An 8,808-nucleotide genomic window follows, 5' to 3' on the forward strand; every position below is an offset into this window, starting at 1 on the left:
CGTCTCAGTTTTCGAGCTCTTCTGAAAAGGAGGGAGCATTTAAGAATGGCTCTCTGTTTACTCTGATGAATACAGATCATGGTGATCAACTGAAAGAGGTTATTGCAATGCAGAGTTTCAGTAACATTCTGTAGCTCTCTGTGAGTTACTGGGGAGAATAGCTAGCCCAGCCATGACACTGGAAAGTCTGGCTTTGGCACTGCTAGGAATGCAAGAGTTTCTAAGGTGTCTCATGTGTCTGTGTTTTGGTAGTGGGGATATTTTATTTATTAAATTTTTATAAATTTTGGTTACAACATAAAATCACAATACAACAACAACAACAACAACAACAACAACAACAACAACAACATAATAATAATAATAAATGTTATTTATACCCCGCCCTCCCCGGCCAGAGCTGGGCTCAGGGCAGCTAACACCAATAAAATCACAGTAAAAACATAATAGGGGGAAAAGAAAAAGAAAAAAGAGGGAAAAAACAACTTAAAATACAGGTTAAAATGCAATTTAAAATGCTGCCTCATTTTAAATGTACCCAATAAATCAAGACCATAAGGGGAGGGAAACATAAGGGTCAGACTGAGTCCAAACCAAAGGCCAGGCAGAACAGCTCTGTCTTGCAGGCCCTGCGGAAAAATGTCAAGTCCCACAGGGCCCTAGTCTCTTGTGACAGAGCATTCCACCAAGTCAGAGCCAGTACTGAAAAGGCCCTGGCCCTAGTTGAGACCAATCTAACCACCTTGTGACTTGGGACCCCCTCCTCCCTAACACATTTTAAAAGGGCATTGGGTGTCAATCAGCCAAAGGCCTGGTTAAAGAGGAATGTCTTTGCCTGGCAACTAAAGGTGTATAATGAAGATCTACCCGGCCGCACCTTCTTGGGAAGAGCATTCCACAGATGGGGAGCCACTGCAGAGAAGACCTGTTCTCGTGTTGCCACTCTCTGGACCTGTCGTGGAGGAGGCACATGGAGAAGGGCCTCAGATGATGATCTCGGTGTCCGGGTAGGTTCATTTCGGAAACTTCAGAGTTTCATGATGCTTTGACAAGCACCACCTTTGGGATGATTTATGCCTAGCAATCACAATTGTGCACGAAAGATTGGAAGGGTCTCACATGTCGGAGGGTACGGTGAGCCTGTTGGAGTCTGTTACTGCGACAAAGACGCCCCAAAAGTGCTCAGAAGTTTCCACATCCACCTGTCCCTATTCACAAAGGAAACACGCTACGCGGACTACAGTCTTCATAATAATAATAATAAAAAAAGTGATATATAATTTGTCGTGATGCTCCACTGAGCTTTTGCTCAAAGTCTAACACCCAGCAGTGCAATGCCACAGAATTGCCTTTGAATGACTCCCCAGTCCCATCAGTAACCATTGCCACCTTTTACTTTCTAGCACTCAATACAACATTCAGGGAGAAGAAAATCTTTTGTTGCTTTGTCACTCAGCGAGAGATTTAATGGCAGTGTCACATTGTTCAAGGGTGAATTGGCATATGCATAAGCAATTTCTTGCCCTCCACCAGAAGGTGGGCTTCTATAAGCATCTATCGCTATGGCAGACACCAGAGCATGAAATAGTGCTTACAATGCTATTCCCCCTGGACGTTTGAAAGGGAATAGTTACATAGCTAAGCACCAGCTCATTTTCTAGATGGCAGCATCTTGGAGGTTCTATATTTTATTTACAGCTCACAGTGAGAGTGGATTTTTGATTGAAATATAATTTACGGAATGAAATATATTTCACTGCCAAGAGAAGGGAAGGTGAGAATATTCATAACGGAAAACATTTCTAAGGACAGAGAATGTAAAAGTTGCAAGGAGGTGTCGGCCCCCTCCTGTTTCTATTGTCTGCCCTACTCCTTAAAAGAAAAGAAAACATGAAATTCAAAATCATTGGGGGCTGTCTTGTGGTTTTTGTATATGAGGTCAATGATAAATAGATGGCTATTAAATAGTTAAGTGTGTGTGTGTGTGTGTACAATCTGCTCCTCAAAGGAAAGAGGGAGAGAGAGAGAGAGATTTCCAGAGTGGTTTAGAGGTCACTACAAACAAGACAGTCACTGCGTTCAGACTTTCAATAAAAAAGACACACCAAAGGAAAATTGATTGGGAGGGAGGATGAAATAAACAAGCTCAGATATAACTTATTATGTTTGGGGTGATGGAAAATAATTTTAACATTTTGGAATATTAACAGAGTTATCTTACTTGCTGAAGCTATCTGCAGTCTTGTTTTGGAGGTTATGGTCACCTTAATTGTGATATTTGCATTTGTTCATGCTGGGTTTTTAAAAAATGAAACTTGTTGTGTTGTTTTATATTTTTCCTTGCAATCTTCCCTGGGATTGGTATCAATGAAGGGAAGGCTACAAATGTGCTAAGGCAATGAATGAATAAATAATTCCGGGCCAGGTTAGCTCAAGGCATTTTGCTGCTTGGAGGCAGACTAACAAATGTGGGACCCAGCCCTGAACTGGTACTGTGAAAGGAATGTGGCTACACAGTCATACCTTGGGTTACAGACACTTCAGGTTGTACATTTTCGGCTTGCACACCACGCCAAACCCGGAAGTACTGGAACGGGTTACTTCCAGGTTTTGGCGCTCGCGCATGTGCAGAAAAACTAAATCACGCTTTGTGCATGCACAGAAGTGCCGAATCGCGACCCGCGCGTGCACAGACACAGCTCTGCGGGTTGCTAACACTGCGGGTTGCAAACGTGCCTCCTGCATGGATCATGTTCGCAACCTGAGCGTCCATCCACTGTATCTGAAAAAAGTAGAAATCCAGGCTGTTCAAGGCAGCTTCAATGCACAACAGTCTGACTGTGCTGCCCTTACAATGAAGTACAAGAAAAGTCAAGTCAAGGTGTACAGTATTCACTGAAAAGCCAATTGTTGCCTGAGGATGTATTGTACACTCTGAACCAGAACATTTTCCAGCCTAGTAAAAGGCACTCATTTTGGGTGGTGGTTACTTGAGACTCCAGCAGCGATGGTTCAAGTGATCGCAAAAATGCTGCCCGCCTTGAATGAGGTTTTCGCATTTGTTCAGTCAATTATTTTTGTTCACTCAGCCACTGTTATTTTGGCGGGGTGCTTAAACAGAGCTAGAGATCTCAGTCCGCTGGAATTTTCACAGGGAGTTTTAAAAAGGCCATTTCAATTCAGTGGGGTTCATTTTTTTGCTTTTCGGCATCTTGTCATATTAACAAACATAGACAAAGGGTGACCCCCCCACCAAAAAAAATATAACTTGGGTAATAATGAGCTTGGAAATCTATATGGAGATAGTGGACATCTCAGAAGGGTGGAAGTCAGGTGGCTGGAATTTGGAACATGGCCACTACATTTTTATAGGATGTAAAACTGTTTTTTGATATTTTGGATTTGGGTTTGTTTGTTTGTTTAGCCAATGTTACTATTGTAAAAAAAGGAGAGGCCCTTTTTATTGGAATTTTCATGTCACAAATTAAAACATTTCCCATCCAAAGAAAGAAAGACAAGCTAAATGCTCTGAGGAGTGAACTGCTCTCAGCACAATTAGGAACTGAGTCAGTTGCAAACACCATCAGAGATCATTCTCTCATATACAACAACCTCAGATATGCAGATGACACAAGTTTGATGGCAGAAAGTGAGGAGGAATTAAAGAACCTCTTAATGAGGGTGAAAGAGGAGAGGGCAAAATATGGTCTGAAGCTCAACATCAAAAAGATCATGGTCACTGGTCCCATCACCCCCTGGCAAATAGAGGGGGGGAGGGAATGGAGGCAGTGAGAGATTTTACTTTCTTGGGCTCCATGATCACTGCAGATGGTGACAACAGTCACAAAATTAAAAGACGTCTGCTTCTTGGGAGAAAAGCAGAGACATCACCATGCTCATATTTTGCGTGAGATGAGCACGGCAAGTCCCCAGGATGAGGTAAGCTCATGACTCTGTAAGCATTAGCAACATAAAAGCCTACAAGCCACTGTGAATCATGCATTGGCAACCTCACAACTGAACTATTTCAATGCACCCTGTGTGGGACTTCTCTTGGGACTGATCCAAAATCTGCAGCTGGTACAGAATGATGCAGCTACTGGGCCATGTCAGATGTTTTGTTGTTAACATTTAAAGCCCGGAACAAGTTAGGACCAGGTTATCTGAAAGGCCACCTGCTCCTGTGCAGATCTGTAAGATCACTTTGATTGTCTGGGGAACTTCAACTTGTAGCACTGCAATCTGAAGAATATCATAGGTATCAGACCCATAAGATTGGAAACAGTATAATAATAATAATAATAATAATAATAATAATAATAATAATAATTTATTTATATCCCGCCCTCCCCAGCCAAAGCCAGGCTCAGAGCGGCTAACAACAGTTATGTGCTAAAATACCTCAAATTCCAGTTTTATTTGCATGAATATGCTTTTTGCACTATGTTTTTATAGTGCTGTTTTATTGGCCTTAGTTTTTTTTGTTTTAATGGTGTTGTTTGTTTTTGATGTTGCGTATCTCTAAAAATCTTTAAAATATTAAGTGGTTTATAAATGCTTGTAAATAAATAAATAAGTAAGTAAGTAAATAAATAACAGCTTCCAACTGCATATGCAGGAAGGGCAACTAAAAATGTGTAGTTCTCTTCCAAAGGTGAACAGGTGCATCTTAAGCTACATAAGAAGGGTTAGACTGTTGGTACCAGGTGCATTCCTGTGTCAGGTAGGGACAACATTGTTTTTCATCCTGCCCTGTATTCACTGCATGCAGTTCTGCTTCTGTTCTGCAGCAGCTCATATTCTGCCGAAAACTATATTATTCATCTCACTGTCTACAGCAGTGACATTATGTAAATGGTGTGATGTGCATAATTAATTGCATAGTTATGTAAATTACGTAAGTTATGTTATCATTACATCATTCCATCCCATTCATTTAAGCGCGATTGAAACATAGTGCAAATGTAGGTGGGGTGTGTAATCAATTACTGTCAGGAATGAGCCAGCTCTGAGTGAAGGTTTGCAGCCAATGGCAGAAAGCAGCCAGGAACAGAGAGGCTTTGATGTTAGTCAGGCTGTGGGGAGCCGGCAGCTGCAGACCTCAGTTCTTCCTGACCTTGATGGGCTGACTGATAAGGCAGTAGCTGAGAGGAGGCTAGAACACAGCCGAAGCTTGCAGGAAGCACAAAATGGAGCAAACAAACTCAGAGACAGCCTATCTGAAAAGGAAGAGGTTGGAGCTGATCCAATCAGTCCACACAGTCAGTGAATGGGAGGGTTGCTAGACAGGAAAACAAGGGACGTAGAGTGCGAAAGTTCAATATCTTCTGGAAGATATTATTCTGGAAGGAGTTTTCAAAAGGGTCATCTTGAGTAATGATGCCGGAGGCTTTTTTAGAGCTGTCTGGAGTTATCTGTTTGTTTTTTGCAATAAATCCTCCTTTTTAATTACCTACGCTTACTGTGTTATCCAGCTGGGAGCCTGGACTCCTGACCATTACATATTGTTTGCAGGCTGAAAGGAACAGTGACAGCAAATACATGAATAATTATATTCACTGGATTGACTTCTGTTCCTGACCTAGGATGAATAATAAATACCAGTAATCGTTTCTCCCATTTCTGTTTTCATCAGAATTCTCCAGCATCCCTACTGCAGAGGCCTTCTTTTCACACTTGAGCCATTACCAACAGGGCATCCTCTGTCAATGGGCTCCACTTAAATCCATTGATTTCAGTGGGTCAACTCCAATTAATGTTGGATATGACTACACACATACACATGCACGTTAAGTGAAATAACATTGGCCACTCCGTTAAAGGAAATTTCACCCAAGAATTGCCTGAAATAGGCACGAGTGCATTCTCCAGCTCTCGCAGCACCATAATAGGTTGTAGACTGGCTATTGAATGCTTAAGGGGAACAGAATAAAATGTGATCTGAACAACAGCTGGTTTGCTGCACCTCTTAAAGTCACTGAGCAGAAACCCTCCGTAAATTATTATAGCCAGGGCCAAGGTAGCTGTAGCCCTCTCTCCATGCTGAAAGGATTCCAAGCTAAAAGGAGAATTAGTGTGCAGCCAATTAAACACACCTGGTGATAATAAATTTGCCTTTGAGTCAGTCTAAGTAGCTTTGTTTTCCATGGTCCCATTAATAGTTTATTTTCTGGTCAGGTGCACTATCGATTGTTCTGCACTGAAGCTATTTCTTCCTCATTAGCTTCCCAAACTTTTCTTTGCCTCAATTTTCCTCAGATACAAAAGCTGCAGAAGATTATGTGAGACTCGTTGCTTAGCAACAATCCTATTCCTATAACGATAATGGCTAAGCATGGTGTGTCTCGCCTCCTTCGGGAAGAGGTCAGATTCTGGTCCCCCACCCAACCACACATGCACGCACACACACCACACACATACACACACACTTTGCTTTTCTATGGGGTGGTTAATCAAAGGATCACTCTTGAAACAATATTGTGCTGAAATGGCTGCTACAGATTTGGCATAGCCATTTCTGGTTGTATGAAAACAAGCCAATGCTTTTCCTTCATGGCAATGGAGAAAAAAAGGAATACTAATAAGTAAGTTAGACTATTGGCAAAAAGACTTGAACAGTCTCTGCCTGAGCTCCCTGTCTTTTGACGACTTCCCAAAGTTATTTTTGCACCCCCAAAGTGGGAGGTGGTGAAGAGTGACACTTCTGGCTATAATAGGTAATTTCCTTTGTTATGCCCTTCCTGGATTAAAGATCACAGAAGCTTTAAGGGAGCGGGAGAGAGAAATGCATGACTTTCAACATTGTTCAAATGCTCTAAGAAAACCTTGTTGAATTTTGGTTCCTCTTTCTAATGGCATTCTGCTTTCATTCCTCCTTTGTTGAACATCAAGCTTTCATCTGCTGTTGAAATGATGATCAGAAATAAACACCCAGGACCTTTGTGACTGGATTGTGAGTTTTGAGACCTGAGACTCTCAACATCTTAAAAAAAAAAAAAAAAAAAGATTGTGAAAGTTTCATTAAAATCCCATGGACTGGGTAGCCTCTTTGAAGATAAGGTCTTGAAGTGCTTTCACACTGAGGACATTTGTACGGATATATAATAGTAAACTCTATCAAAAAAGCATGAGTTGCAAAACTGAAACATATTTCTCAAGCAAATGCTCTATTCACATAGCAGTTTATTCCATTTCTCCAATGTTTCCTTAACTGTTAATTTTTGTGATATATTTGAGCTCTCACATGACGTAAAACCCATTTCTGGAAAGTTAACAGAATATAGCACGTGTAGCACTCATTTCAATGTGAACTGATTTCAGGAGGGAAAAAATTCATTTACAATGGATTTGCCAGAAAAACATAGGAGTAAAGTGATGAGATTTGGGGTGGTATACTGTCATACTGTTCTTTTTTGCTGTTTTCATGGATGGGGTGTGTGTGTCATGGTGGAACAGAAGTACGCATGTGTGAAAAGTGTAGGGAGCAGCAATGTTGTCCAATGACATTTGTTGTTGCGTCGCACAACCCCCGCTGGTGTGAATGAAATTTAGTGTGATGTGCTGGTACATCAGTCAATAAACCACAGATCCATAATGCAACAGGTCCTGCAGTAGCATTTGTTAGCATTTGGATCCATGCCCCATATCACTACTCCATGGAGCATCTGGGAAACCACTTTACTGGAAAAGATTTTCAACACAGGTTCTAGTAACTGGCCACCCAACGTAAAATAGAATTTCATTAATGCCCCACAAGCTTTCTGCGTTTTGAGTTTCGCAGCCTCTATATGCCCCTTCCATGATAGTGTCTCAGTGAAAAGAACTCCCAGATACCTAAAGGAGCGTATCTGCTCGAGATTCTGCTAGTCCATTTTCCATTTGAAACTGGAGCTACGCTTCCCAAAGACCAAAATTTTGGTCTTGGAGTAATTCACAACAAGCTCTTCCCGCTTGCAATACGAGCTGAAAGCTGTGAGCAGATTATTAAGACCTAATCGGGAGAGTGATAGGACCACCACATCATCGGCGTACAACAGACAGCATATCTTCCTACAGTGGTATCTCTGGTTAAGAACTTAATTTGTTCCGGACGTCCGTTCTTAACCTGAAACTGTTCTTAACCTGAGGTACCACTTTAGCTAATGGGGCCTCCTGTTGCTGCCACAGGATTTCTCATCCTGAAGCAAAGTTCTTAACCCGAGGTACTATTTCTGGGTTAGCGGAGTCTGTAACCTGAAGCATCTGTAACCCAAGCTACCACTGTATTACTAATTGATGGAGCTGGGGATTGCTCCTGTTTTAGATGTGGCACCATATCATTTATATAAAAGTTAAAAAGTGTGGGTCCTGCAGTATGAAAGAAACATTTCAAAAAATGGGAGAGTAGTGCTATAATTATAATCAGGAAAGCAACACAACATTTCCCATGTCTGAATGCACTTGGAGGCCACCCTGTGCTCTGTGATGTAGTTACGTCAAGAATTAGCACTATTGGAGCAGAACTTTTCTCGTCATTCCCAATGCTGCTCTGGAGGGTTGGGGAAAACCCTGAATATTTTAAGGGTGCATTGGGGGCAGGGGAGGAGAGGAGGAGAATTTTGTTTCTTTGGAGAAATCCTTGCGTTGAAAGCACAATATTCTTAGCACTACCCTGAATGCAACCCTGTATTCTAATGATGTACTCTCGACTGCGGTAGCTGTTATTTTTTCTGTTGCGGTTTTGCCAGTGTTTGTGATCATTATTATCTTTTAGAATCTGGTTAGCAGGCTACATGTTAAACAAATCTTTTCCTTTAAGCCATGAATAAT

This window comes from Podarcis pityusensis (genome assembly GCF_964106645.2).
Source record: "Podarcis pityusensis genome assembly, chromosome: 17".
In the NCBI taxonomy this organism is placed as follows: Eukaryota; Metazoa; Chordata; class Lepidosauria; order Squamata; family Lacertidae; genus Podarcis; species Podarcis pityusensis.